The 23,437-nt window shown below is 33.3% G+C and overlaps 1 protein-coding gene and 1 non-coding gene across 3 annotated transcripts in view; one reads left to right on the top strand and one right to left on the bottom strand.

The window, feature by feature from the left end:
- Positions 1–23,437, bottom strand: part of GRM8 (glutamate metabotropic receptor 8) — a 771,592-nt gene that overhangs the window by 92,368 nt on the left and 655,787 nt on the right. The window lies entirely within an intron of this gene.
- LOC111725343 lies at positions 15,530–15,661 on the top strand. Its single transcript, XR_002773422.1, has one exon. It is a non-coding gene; the product is annotated as a small nucleolar RNA SNORA11 (small nucleolar RNA).

The following is a 23,437-nucleotide window of genomic DNA, read 5'->3' as shown; positions in this document are numbered from 1 at the left end:
ATTACCCTAATTTGATTAACTCCCATTGCATACCTATATTAAAACATTACATGTACCATATAAATGTATACCACTATGTAACCACAATAATTAAAAAATAATTTTTTAAATAATTATACCATTTTCCATAATGAATATAAAGAGAAGCCTTATCTAGTTATTTAAAAAATTTCTCTTCCTCACCCTTGCTGCTATTAGGATGCTTTCTGTCGAAAATATGTAAGTCTAACAAATGGATGATAATTTCATGGAGACAAAACGGTAGTCCATTCCTGTCTTTACAATGTTTACCAATAATGATTCACTTAGTAGGTTTTCAATCCAGTGCATTTCAGGAAAGAATATGTAAACTCTCTGCTGGTTTCTGCTGTCCAGTCCTGTTATTACTGCAGACAAGCACACCAACAAATACAAACCCGAAGTCTCTGGGTGAATATCCTTGCATATTTTAATCTTTACTATTTCCAAAACTGTCAACCTAGCACAGTGTTTCATAAACTCTTTAAAGAGAGCATTTTTTAATAGAATAAATTTCTTCCGTGTAGTTTTAGTAACTCCTGAAAACAGGATTACAAAAATGTTGCACAATTAAAAGCCTCATTAATAATTAATAATAACAATAACTTTTAGTGCTCATGTAAGTTTCTCAATATAATACCTCTATGATAGTGTTTTTCCTTAAATATTAAATGCTTTTCTTCATTAATGTGATTACCATATATAGTGCATGAGAATATAAGAGATTATTTAAATATAATAATCACACCTTTCCTCTCTTTGCTCTCCCCTTCCCCCAAGCACACAGTCTACTGCGTCATTAATTGTCCTCATATCAGAATTGAGTACATAGGATTCTTGCTTCTCCATTCGTGTGATGGTTTACTAAGCAAATGTGTAAGAGAAGGAGGGAGAAGGGTGGAAGATCACGGTGTGTGACACAATTTTGGGGGGTGGGACACAACTATAAAAGGGACTTTACCTAACAAATGCAATCAGTGTAACCTGGTTCTTTGCACTCTCAATGAACCCTAGTAATAAAAACAAAACAAAAAGCAATAGCATACAGTGAGGAAACAATATTATACTCACAGATAATTGATTACTACTCATATCATTCTTAACTCTTTTTATCTTGCTACACAAATAAGTTTTATATTAGTGATTATTTTAGTGACTAATTTGACAACTAGTATGTAAAACTCAATTCTTCATCTGACTTATTTAATGGAAAATTGCACATGAAACATTACTAGTGACAGTGAAGATTATTTTTAAATCTTTGCTTATTAAATTCCATATAATCAATAGGCTTAAAAAGTACACTCAACTTGCTTGGATACTTAAAATTTCAAACTTTGGTATCATATTTAGCACATCACAGGATTCAAATATGAGTACATGTTGCACACTTAATTTGATAATGCAACACAAAATTATAGGTATGCATTATACATTTGAAATTTATATGTATATATCTCTTAATGTGTATATATTTCCTTAAAATCATGCACAGTTTTAAATGACTACAAAGCAGACAATATTTCCTCTTCTTCAAAGTGTTAGGTAGATAAAGTGTCCTTTGAAAATTAAATATGCTTGAGATATCCCCAGGCTGGAGATCTTATTTTATGTGATGTTTAAGATCTAAATAACCTTTAAAAGTACAGAGACTTATCCTATTTAAAGATGCAGTTTAAAATAAAATTTATAAAAACAATTTCATTTACAATAGCATTGAAAAATAAAATACTTAGAAATAAGCTTAGCAAAAGAGTACAGGATTTTTTCAGTCAGTAAAAACTATGAAACATCAAAAAAAAGTGCTTAAATAAATAAAAAGAAATTCTATCTTTATGGATCAGAAGACCTACTATTGCTAAAATGGCAATATTTCCCAAATGAATTGCAGCTGGCTTTTTTTTTTTTTTTTGCAAATTGACAAGATTATTCTAAAGTTCATATTGAAATATAGGGAACCCAGAATAGTAAAATTATTTTGAAAATGAAGAACAAGGGGGGAGTAACACATTTTCTGATTTGAAAACTTATTATACAAAATGCAGTAATCATGATATCATAATAATAGCATAAAGATAAACAAATTAATGAATAGAATTGAGGGTTCAGAACTAAGTCCTTAAATGTAGGGTCAACTGACTTTTGAATGGGATAATGAGAAAATCAAATAGAGAAAGAATATTCTTTTCAACAAATGGTGCCAAAACAACTGGGTGTCAATATGCATAATGATGAAGTTAGACCCCTACCTCATACTGTATGTAAAAATTAACTCAAAATGCATGAAAGACTTAATGTAATTGCTAAACTGAAAAATTCTTAGAAGAAAATAGAAGTAACATTTTTTGATTTTGGTTTAGGTAAGACCACCAAAATTAGAAGTCACAAAAAAGAAAATTGGGTTTCATCAATATTAAATGCTTTTTCACTTCAAAAGACACCATGGGGATTGTGAAAAGATAACCTTTAGGACAGGCAAAAATATTTTCAAATAACTTATCTGATAAAGAACTTGTATCCAGAATATATATATTTTTAAAAAATCTTAGAATTCAACAGTTATATGACAAATGTATCAATAGATTATATGACAAATAATCTCATATAAAATGAGCTGAACTGAGTGAATTTAGTTGAATAGATATTGAACAATCATCTCTCAAAAGATGATATATACAAATAGCCAACCCTATTAGGGAAATATAAACTAAAACCATAGCATTCACTAAGCAGATTATAATTAAAAATAAAGAAAATAATATGTATTAAAATGTAGAGAAACTGGGACCTATTGCATTCTTGGTGGTGATATAAAATGTTACAATCACTTTCAAAAACAGTTGGCAATTCTTTGAAAAGTTAAACATAGAGTTTCCACATGACCTAGCAATTCAATTCCACCTCTCAGTATTTATCCAATATAATTGAAAATATGTTACTACAAAAAATTGTGCATAAAGGTTCATGGCAACATTATTAATCGTAACTTTCAAAGCTGGAAACAACCCAGAATTTCACTAACCAATAAATAGATCAACAAACATGGTGTATCTATTCAATGGAATATTACTCAGTCACAAAAGTAGTAAAGTATTGAAATGCATTACAAAATAGATGAACTTTGAAAACATTATAGTAACTGAAATAAGCCAATAAGAAAAGATTCCATTATTATATGATTCTATTTTATATGCAATAGAATGGGCAAATTCAAAAAGTGGTGACTGCTAACGGACAGAGGAAGAGCAGGTAAAGAATGACTATGAAAGGACATGGGATTTCTTGGATGGTGATGAAAGTGATCTAAAATTAGATGTGTGCAACATTAGGAATATTCCAAACACCACTGAATTGTAGGAAAAATTTTATGGCGTATGAATTATCTCAATAAAGTTGTTATTTAAAAAAATTATGGAGACTACTTGAGTTGATACTTCCAGGTATTTTTAACATTCATTTCTTTGTTGCTACACAAAAACATATTTATGACTGTCCTATTCAAAGCACAGGTTCAATGTGGAAATTCAACAGTAATCAAGACATGATATTTGCCCTCCAGACATAGCGTAGGTGAAAAACAAAGGCCAGTCATAGCTCTGCATGAGACTCCCCCAGAGACTGGTGAGGAAATGGTGCTGCTAGAGGACAGAATTCAGGGTTCAAGCTCAGTGTTCATAGATGTGTGTACAATAGTCTAGAAGATGTATAAAGAACAAAACATGAGGCTTAACACCCGTAGTGCAGTGGTTACAGCCCAGCCACATACACCAAAGTTGGTGGGTTCAAACCCAGCTTGGGCCAGCTAAAACAACAATGACAACTGCAACAAAAAATAGCTGTGCCTTGTAGCAGGCACCTGTAATATCAGCTACTTGGGAGGCTGAGGCAAGAGAATCACTTAAGCCCAAGAATTTGAGGTTGCTGTGATCTGTGACACGATGGCACTCTACTGAGGGCGACATAATGAGACTCTGTCTAAAAAAACCAACCAACCAACCAAACAAACAAACAAAAAAACACATGGAAGAGGACCTCAGGAGTCCATGAGTCCATGAATCCCCTTCCTCCAAAAAATACTTGCAATCAGTCTTGACAACCTGGAGAAATCAAATGTATTAGGATAGCAGGAGTGTGGATGAAAGGCAGTGGGTGGAACAGCAAGAGAGAGGAAAAGAGGGTACATCATACAATGGGCCTTGTGAGCCCTTGAGAGGAATTTGGATGTCATTTCAGAGGTAGTGGGGAATTTTCTAAAGGGTTATAACCAGGGCAAAGATGATGAGACTTCTTTAGAAGCCATCCAAACTTTGGTGGATACAGATTTTAGGCCAAATGGGGCAAATGAAGAAGATTCCCCGGACCAAGAGTTACTTGAAATCATTGTATTCTAATCACTACATACCTCAATAGTGCTAAGGGATTCTGTCATGGAATGAATTGTGCTTCTTCCAAATTCATGTGTTAGAGTCCTATCCCTCAGGACCTCAGAATGTCACTATATTTAGAGATATGCTCTCCACAGAGGTAATTAAGGTTGAATAATGTCCCTAGAGTGGACTATTATCTGACATGAATTGTGCCTTTATAAGGAAAGGAAATTAGGACACAGGTGTAGAAGGAAGACCATACGAAGACACAGGGAGAAAACCATCTACAAGTCAAGAAGAGAAACCTCAGAAAAAAAACTGACTCTGCCAACACCTTGATCTTGGACCTGAATTCTCTGTGTTTAAGCTACCAAGTCTGTGATACTTTGTTACCACAGCCTTAGAAAACCAATACAGACTCAAAAGGGTAGGCATTCTGACTGATAAGTTACAGCATGAGAGAACTCATTCATGAGAGAACTAATGAGCACTGCTTTGTACTAGGGGATGGACATGCAAAGAAGAATAAGAGTTTCTACCCTCATAGAGTTACAGTCGATGGGATGGAGAGACAATTAACCAGTGATGATAATAAAATAATAAGTGATATTTAAGAGTCATTCAAAGGAAACTAGGGAGCTGGGACCTTTCATCCTGGACACAGAGGTGAAAAGGAAATTTGTTTCAGAGGAGGGCAGAGCTGTCTTGAAAAATACAAAGGAATTAGAGAAAGCAGAGAAATTCACCTTTGGTAGGATGAATCTTGTGAGCAAATATGGTAAAATCACTGCAAACAATCTGGTCTGATTAGAGCAGGATACATATTAACATGTAGGAACACGGGAAGAAGAGATAGCCAGTTTCCATATGATGAAGGGGTCTGTAAGCAGCACCAGGTATTTAAAGTTGATTCTCAAAACCATGGGGGAGTGATTAAAGGATTTTAAACAAACATGTGACATGATATAAATCCATTTATATATATATAATCCATATAATTGATTATATATAATCATATTATCATATGTAATTACATATATAATTATATATGTGTTTATTAATTTAGCAAGATTACGGTGGTGACAGATAAGGAAGTAGGGTAATATAAAAGCTACAGATAAGAATTAGGGGAGCACTGTAAGTTCCAGGCAAGACAGGAGCTTATGAATTACATCAGATTGGTGGTGGTGAAGAAAACAGTATAGATTTGAGATATGTTAAAGACAACAGACACAAAGTAAGAATGAGGACAAGAGATGAACCAAAAGCGGGTGCCCAGATTCCTGATCTGATATTCACCTTTATCATTTCACTTACTTCCACCCATCACGTTCAGTCAATTACAAACCTACACGTCCATGGATGATCCTGTCTCTGCCTAACTCGCAGGCAATGGACGACCACTATCAACCAATCCTCTTTAGTTCTTATAGTGTTCTTCTGAGGCACTTTATGTAATTACATGCTTATTTGTTTGATTTTAATTGTATTTAAACAAATTGCTTTTACATTTTAGGTTATATTAAGAATCACTTAAGGAGTGATTCCTGGTTCATAGAGCTTACAACTCAAAGGTCTGAGAAAGAACACCAAGTGGGCACTTAAAAAGAATCTCTTCTTCCTCCTTCAATTCTGACACATGTTGGTGTCAGGGCTGGAGTGAAGGATGGGGCACCTTATGTGGCAATACCAGAAAGAGACATTAAGAGCTGAGATTGTTTGCAGTAATTTGAAGTGTATTTTCACAAACGAATAGGGGTGAGTTCTAATTTTCCACCATTGCATTCCAGAGCCTAATATGATGACTAAGAACCAATAGGCATCAATAAACTTATTTTTTTTAATGAAGGAAGTAGGCATATGTGAATGAGTGAATAGATGATGGAATCCTTCACAGAAAGGGTCATGGTAGGAAGTGACTGGTTTTGAAAGGCAGACTATGATTTGCTTCAGGAGTTTATGAATCATGTTTGCCTGGAGGTAATGACTTCAAAGGCATAGTCATATGCAAAGTAATTGAGGCCATGAATATTTATAAGATAATTCTCTCCCACAGAAATGAAGGAAAGCATGAAGGGAAGATAGTGCAAATGGAACCTGGAAAAAGTAAAACGTAAGAAGCAGACTCAGGAAGCTCAATGAGGAAGGATAAAAAAACACAGTTAGATTTAAACTAGGGAAAAGTCCAGCTGAGGTCCAAGAAGCCAAACAAATATTTAATTTTAGGAATAAGCGAGTGGTTGGCAATGTCTGAAAACAGTCAAATTTAATGAGCATAAGATTTGAAAATTTAGAGTCCCTGATTACCTTTATGAGATAGAATTTAGCTTTTCTGAGAAGTCTTCTCTGATCCACTGCACTGCTCTCGAGGTTGTTTCTCCCTGTACCTAACAGGCTGCAGTGCATACATTTATTATTATTATTTGGTTATAAGATTATTATCTGTTAATGTGTCTATCATCACATTAATATCATGGACCACATATTTTTACCCCATCACCTACATTAAGTCTTAAGATTTAGTATAAATTTTGTGCTTGATAAATATATAAATTGATAAATGGAATATGTGATAAACTTGTCTATAAGTACATATTCCTAACTGTTCTCTGTATAGTGTTTTCAGTAGGCTTTAGGCAGTAGGCAGATGGGAGTACTAAACTTTGTTTCCTAAATTTATGTAGATTATATCTAGATGATTTTATCCATTGCTTTAAAAAATCTAATTTTGAGGTGGCTAAGCACCCTACAAATAGCTTGCAGAGATGTTTAGAAGATCTAACAAGTTAATATTTTGAAAGTGCTTGTTGAACAGAGGCTTGGATATTCCTTGATTTAAAACTGAGAAACAGCACTGTAAAGAAGATACTTACTCTCTACTCATAGTTAAATATAGTTTGTCTGTCCAAAAATTGTGTCAGCAACAACAAGCCAAAAACTCACTATTTCTGGATTTCATCCAGATCTGCTATTTCTTGCTTTTATCTTTCCACAATCTCAGCTTTTAATGTCTCTTTCTGGTAATTGCCACATAAGGCACCCTATCCTTTAGTTCCATGCAGAGAAAGTCATGCAGAAGATTGCCTTTGTCACTGATGACTAAGCTCTGAGATGGCGGCATCTTGGGTGTGAGTGTCAGGGTACTGCTGTGGAATGGGTAGTTTAAGAAAGGAAGAGGGCAGGAAATCAGAATTGCAATACTTTTGTTGAATGGATATAGCCATCTAATGATAGAGCTTCACCCAACACTGGGCAAATGCAAATATCCAGGGATTGTATGGCATCAGCTGCAACGGTATTGAAGCAGAATGATCTCTTCTTATTTTTAATTAATGATAATTCTAATTTGAAAACAATAGAGTGAACATTTTTAATTCAAAGCTATAAAATTGTGATTGTTACAATGTTTCTGATTATATAGTAGACAGTACTTCATAACTAAATTTTATTAAATAGATTCTTTATTGCTAATATAAGTAGAAGTTAATAATATGAAAACTGGCTCAGGACTATTACTCTCTAATGGCAATTTTGTAAACTTTCCAAAATATTCCATTTATTTACATACATTTCTTTGATTGATGCATGCAGAAACTAATATAGGTCATTACTAAGCATTCTGTGATTTTTTTTGTATTTTAAACGACATAATTGATGTTTTGTTCAGTGTCAAACACTTTTCCAATCCAATATGAGCCCATATAAATCAATGGAAATTCACTCAATGCATAGAAGGATACAGGAAGAATCCTCAGTCTGTGAAAAGATAGATGAATGGTTGTGGAATGAATATTTTCAGTGGAAAGTCACTTTGTATTGCTGAATAAACATAAAGATACTAATTATAATAATTAATAATAACAGCCACTGACATTTACTGAAGATCCCAAGTTTATGAGTGTTTTAAGCACTCAAAATTAAATGTTAATGAAACAATTCTGTGAGATTGGTTAATTTCCTCCCTTTTTGTTTAAAGAGTCGCAGAGCAGTGGCTCACATGCCTCATATCATACAGCTATTAAATAATGTCTAACAGATTCAAGTGTAGGAGGTCTGAATCACATTTTATTGCCTTTTTATAATGTTCCCAGGGCAGTTCATGACACATAGTAGACAGCCGAAACATTTTGAAAATCTACTGTATTAGAAACATCCAGAATGGGAGGCAGAAAAGATAGGAGACAGAAGAGCAGGTATAAAACACTTAAAATACTAGCCCAGATGAAGGTAGTATGTCCTAGATAGGAGCAGAAGAAAATGCACAAGGTCAACAGGATTCATCCAATGAGAATGGAACAGAAAGGGTGAGTCTAACACAGATTTAGAAAGAAGAATCAAAAGAATGTGGTGATAATTTATGTAAAGGATTTGTTCTCACAAGATACCTTGGAATCACATAAACATTTGTTTCATGGTTTCAGAATGCTGCACCCTAGTGATTCTTTTTCCCCCTCATAATCATTAGAGTGAAACATTGTCTCTAGCTAAGATTGTTCTAGCCATTTTATTCCTATGAAAACATCATAAAGGTCATTGTATCAATTTGCATATTTTATTCAAAATAACCCTAAATGATACTCTACTCATAAGGTAAAGCAAGTTGTCTCTTGGTTGCTAAACAGCTGGAATTGAGGTGCCAAATTGAAATAAATTATACCAAGTAAAAGTCTGGACACTGAGTGTTGAGTTTTCCAGCCTCTTTGCCTGTCAGAGTCATGGAATACTATCAGCCTGGCTAATATCCTCTAGGCAGGAGATTTGAAGATTAACCTTTGTGGATTTTTAGATTCAACAACATAATTTAAAAATTTCTAAATATTTTGACATTAGGTTATTTTTCAGTGAAGTTCACTGTCAAAAAACACATTCATGTGCAGAAAGTTTTAAATCAGCTTTTTAGCATATTATTAAATATGACTGGAAGCCCACAGATCATGGGGCATTTGAAGAAATTTTCAGCCATACAAAATTGACATTCAACCAAATAAATGAGAAGAAAAAGCAACTTGGAAAAAATACAGTCTATGCATGGAGAGGAAAGGAGGCCAAAATTATTAATAATTCCAGAGATTCTGAAACATATGTGCATAAAATAAGAATTTACTAAAAAAGAACTTTTATAAAAGGAGTTATAAATTAATCATAATTATTTGTGGCTAATAATATATTTATAGTTACCTTAATTAACATTAACTATCACTAATAATTAATTATAATTCTAGAAAAAATAATTAATTATAATTTTAGAAGTGGAAACTCAAGTAAACTCAACTCAAGTAAACTCAACTTTAGAAGTAAAGTTGAAGGGAGTAATCTCTCAGAATTAGAGCAAAAAGACCTAGAAAACTAAATGAGGAGAATAAAAATAATAATTAGACAGGAGAATAGATGAAGATAATAATTAGATAGGAAATTTAAAGGATCAGTACAGAAGGCCACACATACACATAGACACATACACAGAGACACACAAAGAATTAAAAAAAGAAAAAAGAAATTTGAGAATTGGAATTATCAAACAACAAAACTAATTTTTTTACATAAAGATTTGAAATTCTAGATTAAAAAAGTCTTTTGATATTCCAGCACACCATATAATAATATATAACCATTAGGCTGTATCCTGCTGAGATTTTCGAATACTCCAAATAGATGATCTTATAAGATTCTAGAAAGCAAAAGTAAAAGAAAAAAAGTTGCAAATAATGAAATACCCACAACCTGAGACCAGAAAACAATGAAGCAGTCCCTTTGCACCCTAAATTAAAGTGATTCACAACCTAGACCTTGGAAACCTATTTTTTAAATATAACAGTAAAATGAAACATTTTCAAATATTCAAGTGGTCAAAAAAAATATATCATCCATTTTTCATTCTCAGGAAGCCATTGGTTGATGTGCTGCACCTGAATAAAAGAATAAATGAATGAAAGGGGGAATTGGTTATAGAAAACAGGAGATGCATCTCAGAAGAGATGTGAAGAACATCTTCACATTAGTGGTCTATGGCGATCCTAGGATGGAAGCTCTGTTGTAAACCTGGAGAGTTACCAATCTACATTGGAGAAGCTGGACAGAGCCTTCAAAGATGTCCACTGGGGGGAAGTTTGGGAGTAAAGTATTATATACATAAAAAAAAAAAAACAGAAACAATAAAATACAAAACAAATAATTTTAAAATGATGATTATTAGATACAGGGACATCAAAACTAATTTCCAAGAAAGTAAAAGTGATCATAAAAAGCATAACAGGTGACACACTTAGAAACTGTATCTCTATGACCATGATAATGTCAATTACAGTGTGGCTACACCAAGAGGGTGCTAGGACAGGGGATGTGAACCACAGGGGAAGACAGGTAAGAAGAGAAGTCCTCATTTTACAAAGTAAGAAGTCACTACCAACTGACATAGGAAAATAAATAAATAAAAAGAATTAAATGTAACCAAGTTATTCGAAAGTAGGAAGTAGAACACATTAAGGAAATGCTAATTTGAAAAGTTGAATGTAGTTGACATTGAACATCTATGATGGAGGAAGCACTGTTGGGAAGGGTTGCCCTGTTCCAAATATAAAACTGGACCAGTGGGCTCTTAAAATATATGTATAAAACAGTTAATAAACATTTTAAACAAGAACAGGTTTAAATAAAAAGTTAAGAAGTCTAGTTGAAAACAACAGGCAAGCACAGAGAGCTAAATACGAAATTAAAATTTACATAGGAAACACTGAAATGAAAGATAATTTGCCTAAAATCAAAATTACTGATGTACACACAAATTTATAAAGTTTCTCAAACCATTGAAGAAAGAAATACAAAGATGAAACAATAAAAAAATATGGAAGAGAATTAAAGACAGAGATCATTAAGAAAATTATGGACAACTAACATTTCTATAGGAGAAAAATTGTTACAATGAAAGGTATTATAAAATAAAGTATTTCTTTGTTGAAAAAACATCTATGTAAATAGATTGCAACTGAAAATCAATGGAAGGGACTGAAAAAAAAAACAAGACTTTTTAATAGAGGTTTATAAGTTAAACCAATTTCAATAAATTTCAAGCAAGACCAAAATGTAGTTATAATTTTTTTTAAAATGATAATCTCAAATATCTCTACTAAAATACAGATGCAGAATGAAAAGAACTGTAACATTTTTTAGGAGAAACTCTTATTATTACATAGTAAATAATCTGATAAGCTTTCTTTTACATGTGAGGACTGGAGGACATAACAATAATAATCTAGATTCAACCCCCAGGTGTCAATAAAAACAGAACCTATATGCTGTTTTATGAGCAACAAAGCATACAAGACAAAACTATCAGAGAAATTAAAAATTAAACAATTCTATAGCTCAGTGAAAATGTACTTAAACATGGATTGTGAAAATTTTTAATAGATTAATTTTAAAATGTTGTTTAGGTTACAGTTTCTGATAACATTTTCTCATAAACCCAGAAATAAAGGTCATAAACATAAAATGCAACCACTTAGAATTAAGTAACTTTTTTTAATACGTCAGGTCAAAATGGCAGTTAGGACCCTTTAGAAATAAAAGATAATGAGCTGCGATGAACATTCTAGCACAAATGCCTTCATGGTAAAATATTTTTCTTCTGGGCGGATAAGGATGCTCCATACAAACTTAGATGATACCAACAGGTCTGTACTTAGAACAACATTTTGTGTTCTTCAATGCTTTTATTATAATATGAGAAATAATGAAATAAATGAAGTTGGTATTCAACTCACAAAACTAGGCAAAAAATAATATGTAAAACTAAGATGAAGAGAAGGAAGAATTAATAATAAGGGAATTAGAGGACAAAATAATGGTAATGTAATATAACACAAAATACACTAATACTTTCTTTGGACTAGCCATTAAAAATTACAGAGAGCTGACAAGTCTAATTAAGGAGAAAAGAGGAAAAAACCTTCCCATTCACAGCCTTTATTCTAAGATACATTAATAATTATAGATACCAAAAAATGGGAAAATTAAGAGAAAAATACAAATATAATATAATCTAACATAATATTTTTGTATTACTTTTTTCTGTACTATTTTCTAAACATAACCTCATGTCCAAGACCTTGAAAATAGTCTATGGCATAGTTGTAATCTTTAGTTTTTGTGTTATTTCTCGTCTTTCCTTCATCAATCACTTAGAAATGATGTTTTATCCCACATATAATATTATCCCCATGCAAAGTAGTTTATACAATCTATTTGAGTTAAATACTCGTGGGAAAGGCATCAGCATCCAAATCCAATAACCTCTTCTCAATCCACCTCTTTCTTTGAAGCCCCCTTTTCTTGACATACGAACACTATTACTATTGTGTCTGATCTATTGTTATGAAAATCAATCTCTCTCCCTCTCTCTCTTTCTCTCTCTCCTCCCTTGCTGATTTCCCCAATGATGTGTATAGTTTTATCTTTAACATTTTTCAGACTTGTTCTTTCCTGCCAGAGTACAACCATTCCCTGGTTTCAAACATCATTGCTATACTTTAGTCTTGATCTTGTTACTTAGAAACAAAAACATTTCCAATGGCCTGCTGGCTAAGCACCGTGAAACAAAACCAAAGCATGAGACAGGCATGAAGCTCATCATGTCTGAAAATGGATTAATCATCTTCCCTAAAGGATTTTCCTCTTGATTTCTCTAATTTTTAATTTAATTTAATACTCTATATTGGTCATATATAATTTATCTTTTATTTATTCATGGGTTTGTCTGGGTCCACTGTAATCATTCAGTATAATGCCATTCCTTGGCTACCATAAAGGAATTGTAATTGGTCATCTTTTTTCTTCTAATCTATCTTACATGTATAAATCATGAGTAGATAAAAATATTCTAACCATCTTCTTTTACTTGTTTACCGACAGAAATTTAGAATGACTACTCATTAATTACAAAGCAAAATTAAAAATTGGTAACCTGACATTAAGCCCTTAAACATTATGATTCAATCTACATTTTATCATTACATAAAATGTCCATACAGACCTTATATCCTTCCTTCAATTCACATGTCTCTTGGCTGTCTTCCTGATTATTTATTCCTGTTTTCCCTCTGCCTGGAAGACCATTATTTCATTCTTCCCTATTAAAATCACCACTATTTCTTCAAGAATTATTTCAAATGCCTCCTCTATTAACCTATCACTGGACACTTGATTCACAAGTGGCCTATTTCTTCTCTCATCTCATGCAATTTTGTTTGTATCATTTGTATGAGAATTCTGTTATGTTCAAATATTATAATTAACTCTTTTATTAGTTTTTAATCCCCTTCAAGTCAGGGTGGTACCCAATATGTGCCATTAATAGGCCTCATACTGTGGCTTCATATTGCATTACTAAACCTAGCATTAGATAAAAAGCAGGTGGTAATAATGTTTAATGTATAATCTTGAGATAATATAATATAACTCAATTTTGTAGCCATTAAGAAATAACATTATATTGACTTGGTGCCTGTGACTCAAGCAGCTAAGGCACCAGCCACATATAGCTGAGCTGGCGGTTCGAATCCAGCCTGGGCCCACCAAACAACAATGACAGCGGCCACCAAAAAATAGCCAGGTGTTACGGCGGGCACCTGTAGTCCCAGCTACTTGGGGGGCTGAGGTAGGAGAATTGCTTGAGCCCAGGAGTCGGAGGTTGCTGTGAGCTGTGATGCCATAGCAGTCTATTCTGGGCAACAGCTTGAGACTCTGTCTCAAAAAAAAAAAAAAAGGAAGAAAAAAATATATTATAGCTGGACATGGTAGCTCACACCTATAATCTTAGCACTCTGGGAGGCTGAGGCAGGTGGATTGCTTAAGCTCAGAAGTTCAAAACAAGCCTGAGTCTGCTCTCCAAAAAATAGCCAGGTATTGTGGTGGGCACCTGTTGTCCCAGCTACTTGGGAGTCTGAGGCTGAGGATTCACTTGGGTCCAAGACTTTGAGGTTGCTGTGAGCTCTGACTCCATGGCACTCTACCTAGGGTGATAACGTGAAAGTCTGTCTCGAAAGAAAGAAAGAAAGAATATTATATATGTAATAAAGAAAATATGCACCACCGTATTATGGAGACTTTTAAGAATTACACAACACAAGCAAGTGCTCCAAAACGCCTTTCTATATACTTTCTCTTTATAATACATGCTTCGAATGTATACATGTCTTGAATGTCTAGTTAATCAGAAATATTAAATCAGAAATATTAAAAACAATTATATAATAACAAAACCAATCAGAAATATTAAAAACAATTATATAATAACAAAATTTCTGATGATACAGTATGTGTCAAGTATTTATTTTAGCTGAATACACGTATTTAAAATTGTTATATATGTTGCTGGTTTGATTTAACTTTTAATATGAAAATGCATCTGTATTTTGTTGCTATAATTTTCTAACTTATAATAAAATTATCTTAAATATCCTAAAAGTCACATTTACCTTGGGCATTTAAAGAGCTTTTATATTTCAATCAATATTAAGGTTTGGAATCAGACCAGGGTTTAAGTCTCTGATTTATAACTTACTAAATATATTTCTCAGCTTCAACTTCCTCACCTCAGAAAATAGATCAATAATAATCACTTTAATCAAAAAAATCACTTCAAATGCTTTTTGAAGATGTTTTGAGCATTAAATAGATGAATTCATATAAAAAGCCCAGAACAGAGTAGGCATAATAGGTACAATTAGCAATAGTTAGAATCATTATCAATAACCACCACCAATCTTGCTTCCTCCATACTTTTCCACTTATTCTACCCAACATTGTAACTGCTGCTATTCCTCTCCCAAAATAAATTCAAAGTATCCTTTACTTCCTGCTTAAATGATATAGTCACCTACAAGATATAGAAAATTAATTCAAAAGATGAAATCAATGAATTACTGGTGCCAAAGAGGGAGCTGAGCAAGAGCAAGGGGTAGAAAGCTTATTGAAAGAAATCATAATTGAGAATGTTCAAAAATATGAGAAAGATACAAATATACATGTACAGGAATGTCTTAAAACACCAAAAGGATTCAATCCATATTAGACTACCCCAAGCCATTTAATAACTAAAAGTTCAAATGTCAGGGACAAAGAGATAATCCAAAAACCAGCAAGAAAAAGGGATGTGCTCAGAGCAGGGGGCCCTAAAGAATGGCTCCTCTGTTTATAACACACCCAACAAGAATCTAGGGTGATTGTGATGAGGGGCACACAAAATTCGTGGCCTTCTTATGAACAAGTCCCCTACATGTGAAGAAAAAAAAAATTATAAAATATATGTGGTGAGTGTATGGGTGATCACTGTATAATTTTTTCAACTGTACTATATATTTGAAAAATTGCTTAATAAAATTTTCATAAAATTAAAAAAAAACAGCAAGAAAAAAAGAAGCAAATAATATATATGAAATCTGACAATAGACTTCTAAACAGAAACTATATGGGCTAGGAGGAAATGGAACTATATTTTCAAGGGTCCAAAGGAAAAATAAACTGTGATCCAAGAATATTTACCTAGAACAATTTTCATTTAAACATGAAGAAGACATAAAATCTTTCCTAGACAAACAGAAGCTGAAAGAATTCACCACCACCAGACTCATCTTACAAAACATACTAAAGAGAGCTTTTCAATCCTAAGGGGGAAAAATCACCATTATGCAAAATAAAACTTTTCAAGGTACAAAATGCACTGGTGATATTAAGTATATAGACAAACCCAGAATATTCTACTGCTGTATTTGTGTGTAGAATCAACTTATAATGCTGTATTTGTGATGTGTAATCAACTCATACCTCTAGTATAAGGCCCAAAAGACAAATCTATCAAAAAATTAGCTACACAGCAATCTAATAAGAGATAGGTAACATAAAATATGTCAATTGAGACAACTAAAAGTCAAAATGTGGGGGGATGGAGTTTCAACATAGTTTTTTGTGTGGTTATTTTTTCCTTGTGATAGAAGATATTAAGTTTTAAATAATTTGTTATATATATATAGATTTTTTTGTAAGACTCATGGTAACCATAGTACAAAAACTTATATCACATTAAGTAAAATGCAACAAATTAGAACATACTACCAGAGGTAATGACTAAATCACAAGGAAAGGTAGTAAGAAAGGAAGAGAGAAGGCTCAAAATAATCAGAAAACAAGCAACAAACAGCAGTAGTAAGTCCTATCATCAATAATAACATTGAAGATAAATGGTTTGAATGTCCCAACTGAAAGCAAAGAGCAGCTGAGTAAGAAGAGAAACAAGATTACAAGATTTCACTGCCTTTAAGAAATCCACTTCTAGGACAGGCGCAGTGGCTCACAGGGATAATCCTAGCACTCTGGGAGGCAGGGATTATCTAAGCTCAAGAGTCTGAGATCAGCCTGAGCAAAGCAAGACCCCCACCTCTACTAAAAAGAGAAAAACAAACAAACAAACAAACAAACAACAACAAAACTAGCTGAGCGTGTGGCAGGCACCTGTGCACTTGTAGTCCCAGCTACTCTGGAAGCTAAGACAAGAGGATCAATCAAACCCAGGAGTTTGAGGTTGCTGTGAGCTATGATGCCATGGAACTTTACCTCAGGGCAACTAAAAAAAAAAGAAAGAAAGCTACTTCACACCAACAGCATAAAATTGTTCCCTTCTCACCATATCCATACCAGCATCGGCAGTTTGGGGATTTTGTGATGTGGTAACCTAACCACATTTGTACCTTCATATTAATCTGAAATCTTTTAAAAAAGAAATCCATTTAACATACAAAGGACACAAAGACACACATAGACTGAAAGTGAGTATTGGAAAAGATAGTCCATGTAACTAGAAAGAACAACAACAACAAAAGGCTATATTTCTATGAGATAAAATAAAATGGACTGCAAATTAAAGACTGTAAAAGGAGAAAAAGAAGCTCACCAAATAATGATAAAAGGGTCAAGTCAGCAAGAGGGTATAACAATTAAGAGCTTATATATATGAGAGAGATAGACTGCAATACAATAATAATATAGGGACTTTAACACCCCACTCTCATATGGACAGATCATTCAGGCAGAAAATTAACAAAGAAATAGCAGAGTTAAACTACACACTAGTATCTAATAGGCTTAACAAACATTTATAAAACATGTTACCCAACTGCTGTAAAATATATATCTTACCTACAACTCACTGGACCTTCTTCAGGATAAACTATAACTTAGACTACAAATCAAGTCTAGACAAAGTCAACAAAATAAAAATAGTATCAACTATATTTTCCAACCATAATGTAATACAACTAGATCTCAATAAAAAGAAGGAACTTAAAAGATATATAAACACATGGAAATTAAACAACATGCTCCTGAAAGACCATTGGGTCAATAAAAAATTAAAAGAAACAATTTAAAAAATTATTGAAACAAATGAAAATGGAAACATACCAATATCTATGAGATATGGCAAAACATTAAGGAAGAATATAGCTCATCTTTGACAAAGGCTCCGAGAGTATACAATGTGGAAAGGACTTTTTTTTTCAATAAATGGTCCTGGGAAAAATGAATAACTGTATGCAGATGAATGAAACTAAATCCTTATTTGTCACCTTACACAAAAGTCTTATCAAAATGAAGTAAATACTTACCTAAGACCTAAACCTATAAACTAGTAGAGGAAAAGAATTAGAGAAAAACTCCAAGATATTGATGTGGGCAAGTATTTTTTTGTATACATGTAAGACCTCAAATGCATAGGCAACCAAATCAAAAATAGACAGTTGTGATTGCGTCATGCTAAAAGCTCTGCACAGCACAGAAAACAATCAATAAAGTGAAAAGACAACGTACAGAATGAGAGAAAATATTTCTAAACTACCCATCTTACAAGATTAATAAGCACAATGTAGGAGTTCAAACAACTCAATAGCAAAATAATAACTGGTTAAAAAATGAACAAAAGATCTGAATAGATATTTTTCATAATAAGACATACAAATGGCCAACAGTTATATGAAAAAAAAAAGATGAATGTCACTAATTATCAGAGAAATGCAAATCAAAACTACAATGTGATATCATCTCACTTTAGTAATAATGGCTTGTATCGAAAAGGCAATAACATCCTGATGAGGATGTCGAAGAGAGAGGAACCCATAGACATGTACATTGTTGATGGGAACGTAAATTCATACAGTCTTAATGGAGAACAGTATAGAGGCTCCTCAAAAACCTTAAAATAGAATTTCCATATGATCTAGCAATCTCAGTACTGTGTGTGTGTGTGTCTCTGTGTGTGTGTGTATCCAATATCCAGAAAATCAGCATGCCAAACAGATACCTGCACTCCCATGTTGCCAAAGAAATATCTGCACTCCTCTGTTTATTGCTCATAATTCACAATAGCCAAAATAAGGAATCAACCTAAGCTCACCTTAATGGATTAATGGATCAAGAAAATGTGGTATATATGCACCATGGAATATTATTCATCAACAAAAAAGAATGAAACCTTGTTATTTGTAGCTACACAGGTGTGACTGGAGGCCATTATGAAAATAAAGTAAGTCAAACACAGAAAGACAAATATGGCGTGTTCTCGCTTGTATGTGAAAATTACAAAGTGTATCTCATGAAGATGAATAGTAGACTGGTAGTTATCAGATGCCACCAAGTACAGTGAAGAGGGTGGATAAACACGGGGAAAATATGCATGTATTTATTACCACTGAACTTTAAAATGATAAAGATGGTAAATTATATAGGTATGTTTTACATCAATAAATCAATCAATAAAATCATCAATAAATAAATTAAAAATGTAGAATAATAAAAATAGAGATTCTAGTTTCTATTTGCATTTTAAAATAATGATAATAAGCAACAGATAAATTTTTGGAAAAAACCTACATATTCCATTCTCTGTATTAAATTTATTTTAGAAAATATATAACACTGGTGGATCACTGCTATGATTCCATTACTCTATAACTGACAGAATCTATGTGCTATGTTCTTTTGGGCTAATTTACTTAAATAAGCACAGTGATGCAGCTCTGAAAATACATCACTTTTTACATTTTGAAAATGGAAATAGAAAATTGAAATGCCAGCTTTGTTACTTCGAGTTCTCTGAAACAATATTTTGTTCGACCAAGAGTAGTTCTGAAAAGGGAATTTGTCAAGGGAATGAATGAAACTAAATGTAATACTTGGCTTTGCATGGATTATAATGTGTCTCTACCTCCCAAAGCCTGACATGAACTCTGGAATACTATACCTATTCCACCCTGATAATCTAAACCCCGACTCAGATACTAAGCTCTTAGAGGATGGCCCCATTTTATTGATTACAATGTGAAATATGACCTCACTGCATTCAGGCCCATGCACTCTTTTTAACTACTTCCAGGGATTTGTTAGATAATAATGTTTGTGAAATCACATACATTACGATGGATATACCTGAAAAGCAAACCAATGACAAGCTTATCAATCAAAACACAGAGTACACGTAGACTCGAGATGAAAGCTGATGCATTTTGAATCGCAACCAGCATGGCAGTTTCTTCCATTACTCACCAAACCACAGGTAATGCGAAGTGGGATTTCTCCTCTGCTCCCAGGGCTCTTTTGTAATCATTGGGGTTTTTTTGCACATCAAAGCCTATCTTCTACATGTGCATTTACAATAATTTATAAATGTTTTTATATTTGCAGAAAAGAATTCAATTTGGGGTGGTGCCTGTGGCTCAAAAGTGTAGGGCGTGGGCCCCATATGCTGGAGGAGGTGGTGGGTTCAATCCCAATCCCGGCCAAAGGAAAAAGAAAAAGAAAAGAATTCAATTTAACATGAGTTGAAGTAGGTAGAGTTTTAAAAATTGTTTTAGTTTTGGGTTTTTGTTTAAAGGAATACAAGTTGTATATCTATCAGCAGTGACTATGTAAATGTGGACACAAAAATAGAAAAATAAATAAATAAAAATCAATACAGATAAATTTTAGTGAGAGAAAAGAAAAGGCAAAGCATGTGATATAGCTAAACCTAGAAACAGTTTTATGCTTTTAAGAAGATATAAAGTACAGTTAACTCAAATTATTTTTAGAATATATTTGCAATATAGTTCTTTCTTGGTTTCTATTTTTGTTTTCAGTCTTCCCCTTTACTGTCATTTACGTTATTTTATCGGGCATTACATTATATAACTTCACTGAGATACATTTAGAACATCACAGGTTTAATATTTACTTTTCTTAAAATAACTCTCTCTTCCCTTTTTTGCCAAATAACAGAAGAAATAAAAGAAGAAGAAAGTTGGACTTTGGGATTCTAGTTTGTGGGACAAAGATCCTTCTTATTTTTGGAATGTAAATGATAAATGTGTTGCCTATAACTCAAGATGAAGGGGTGAAAGCAGTTAAAATAAATTATGATCTTGAAACTCAAGAAAACACTTAAAAACAAAACAAATACAAAGAACATAAATACAATTATTCAGGACAGAAACAGCGATAGAACAAAACGGAAGCAATTTATCTTTTTGATAGATTCATGGGAAGCTTAATCCGGTCCGTGTAACTAGAGAAGACTAAGGTACAATTTATGGCCTGGTCCCATGACACAGTGCCAAGGTAGGCTGCAGAGTGTCCAGAGCTGGATGCGAAGAAGCTCAGGAGGCAAACGATGAACAGAGATTCATATGAATTGCTCAGGCCAAGAGATTATCTTCATAGCTAAGAGGTAGGCATGATCTAACAGAAACTGATTAAAATCATCTTCCTTCACTACTGGACGGTGCTGGGAAAAGCTATACACAAGAATCCTTACCTTGTCACACAGAAACCACCCACACAGAACTTTAACTCATTAATTATTAAAAAATGAACAATTATAACAAACACCTGCATTTACTGTACTTGTTAGAGTCCGTCTCCTTGTTGAAATGTGCAATTATTAATTTATTACTTGTTTATTACACTTGTTCCTATGATCATATAATTCATTATGAATTTGAAGGCAAAAAACCTTATTCTGAGAGTTTCTGGTATTTGACATTCAGATCAATAATCAAAAGGCCCATATTTTGTTACTGTTGTTCAGATTTTAGGGCTTTGTTTTGCTTTTTTTCTTTAGAGTTTATTTGCTGTACAGATGCAAATGCTCAGGTATTTTATTCTTCCCATGATAAAATAAGTATGGAATATAAATGCCCTCAGATTGAGTTCCACTTTGAACATGATATTTGAATACTCTCTGCTTAAAATGTGTCAATTGCCATGAAAACAATTTGCTTTGCTCCAAAGGGACATGCTAAAAAAACCCCTTATATTTCAGAATACTAAAATGAGGTACAATGGCTGCGTCTATAAAGCACTATTAACGTGCAGCTGAAAAGTAAACACGCTCCCATCTCCGGAAAGCCAAAAACCCACTTTGAGTATTTTTGTACCCTTAATTCCACAAGTAATGAATTCTTTGGGGGATAGATACATATCGTTGAAGAATTATCTCCTTTTGTTTAAAGTTGTTTGATTGAGAGACAAACGCTTTGAATTTATGAAATGTAATGACTCATGATAAGGGATGAGTCTTTGACTAAATTCAGTAGCGAGACAAGTGGTTAAAGCCAGGGATTTGTTTTGTTTTGTTTCAGATAGACACCTTTATTGTAAGGCCTCAAATCAGGGATCTGGCAGGATAAAGCAGCTAAAATGTCAATGGAGAAGTAGCCCTTCCATTAAAAGAAAAGTGTACATGCTTTTATAAGTTTTATTATGGTTAGAAAACTATCCTCCTTTTCAGAAGGAAACTTCAGTCTTGGAAACATCAGTCATGGTGGTTACTATTTTTTAAAAGATGCTAAATTTAATTTATTTATGTTCAAAAACAAATGTTTTGCCTCTCAAGAGATTGTCAGTTCCACTCCATGGTCCTTAGTTTCTTTTCCTAATCAAGTATAAATGTTAAGACTTCTTCATTGGTATCTTCAGTTTTATTAACAATCCATAAAACTACCTGAAAAATATGGATATAATAATATATTAAAGGCAGGGTCACAAGATAGCATGAAGAAGAAACACAAAGAAAAAGACAAGATAGAAACCTCTTCTTGCCCTGAAAAATGAGCTCTATGTAGGGAAGATGCTTCCACAGATGAGGGATCTGGTATCTACCTGTGGCATCCACAGAAATATTGTTTCCCAATGGACACTGAGTGTAGCCGACCTCAGCAGTACCTAAAAATGCCCTAACAAGGGGCATGTGCCCAGAGTCCTGGCAAAGTGTATATACAGAAATCATGGCAAAATGTATGTATATGACAAAGTGTGTTTGTATGTATCTGTGTGTCTGTGTAAAGGAACATAAAAATGTACTTTTATGCTTTTAAGTTTTCTTTAAATGAAAATTATGAAAGAATTCTTGTTTCAAAAACTATTATTCAGAGAATAGTCGGAATTAAAATGAAATGAAAATCCAGGGCTGGCCCCATATACTGAGGGTGGCAGGTTCAAACCGGGCCCTGGCCAAACTACAACCAAAAAAAAAAAAAAATAGCAGGGCATTTCAGCAGGAGCCTGTAGTCCCAGCTACTTGGGAGGCTGAGGCAAGAGAATTACCTAAGCCCAGGCGTTGGAGGTTGCTGTGAGCTATGAGGTCACAGCACTCTACCAAGGGTGATAAAGTGAGACTGTCTCTAAAAAAAAATTAAAAAACAAACAAACAATCAAAAAAGAAATAAAAATTCATACTCAAATATTAAGTGCTTCTTACTGGACCCTGAGAATCTTCACAGATCACATTTGTGAAGTGCATTTCAACATATTTACAGCACACTGTCATAATATGACTTGAGTAAATTCAGGGTTAGAAAAATAACACCAACAAACAAACAAACAAACAAATAAGAAAAAAGCGTAGGACCAAAATTCTGAATAGTTATTCTTGGGGGAGGGCATGGAGCAAGATGGTAGAATAGAAACCCCCAGCAGTTGTCCCTCTGCACAAACACCAAATTCAATAACTATCCACACAAGCAAGCTCCGGC

This window comes from Otolemur garnettii, unplaced genomic scaffold (assembly GCF_000181295.1).
Source record: "Otolemur garnettii isolate 467f Iridium unplaced genomic scaffold, OtoGar3 scaffold00037, whole genome shotgun sequence".
NCBI lineage: Eukaryota > Metazoa > Chordata > Mammalia > Primates > Galagidae > Otolemur > Otolemur garnettii.
This window is presented reverse-complemented; position numbering and strand designations above follow the sequence as displayed.